Below are 712 nucleotides of genomic sequence, written 5' to 3'. Positions count from 1 at the left end.
GCAGCCCTACTTCCGGTGCAGAGCTTCCGCATCCCCGTCACATGACGGGGCAGAAAAGCCCTTCCGCTTCCGGCCCACGAGGGGCTCTCCCCGCTGCTGCCCCGCCCCCTCCGGGGCCGCTCGGCCGCGGCGGCGCCACCGGGCGCGGCGGATCCGCGCGGCGGCAGCGCCCCCTGCCGGCGCGGCCTGGGGGCCCGGGCGGGGCCGCTCAGCCCCGCGCCCCTCGGGCCCGCCCCCGGGCCCGCCCCCGGGCCCGCCCCCGCGCGCCAGGCCCCGCCCCCGGCTGGGCGGAGCGGCGGGGCCGCCTGGGAGGGGCCGTGGCGGGGGCGCCCGGAGCACGGCCCGGGAATCCCGCTGGGAAGTGTGAAGGAGCCTGAAAGGTAGCGGCGAAGCGGCGAAGCGGCGAAGCGGCGAAGCAGCTGTGGCTGCGGCGGCTGCAGGAGAGGAGGAGCACCAACCAGTGCTGGCGGTGCTCGCGCTGCGAGAAGTCCAGGAGGGACCGAATGTTCCTGAGATCCCGTGGAGGCGAAGTTCCTTACGATACCATTTACGTGGTGTCTGGCCTGAGCTGGTGTCCGGAGCGCGGCGTTCGTCCCGGGCCGGCCCTGCCGGGCTGCGCCGCTGCGAGCTGGGTTCACAGAACCAAACCAGGCTCACATTTGGTAGCAGCCGCTGAAGGGAGCACGATCGCTTCATCAGAATTTTTCAATTG

This window comes from Apus apus, chromosome 19 (assembly GCF_020740795.1).
Source record: "Apus apus isolate bApuApu2 chromosome 19, bApuApu2.pri.cur, whole genome shotgun sequence".
Lineage (NCBI taxonomy): Eukaryota > Metazoa > Chordata > Aves > Apodiformes > Apodidae > Apus > Apus apus.
The sequence above is the reverse complement of the archived record's forward strand: the minus strand, read 5'-3'. Positions refer to the sequence as shown.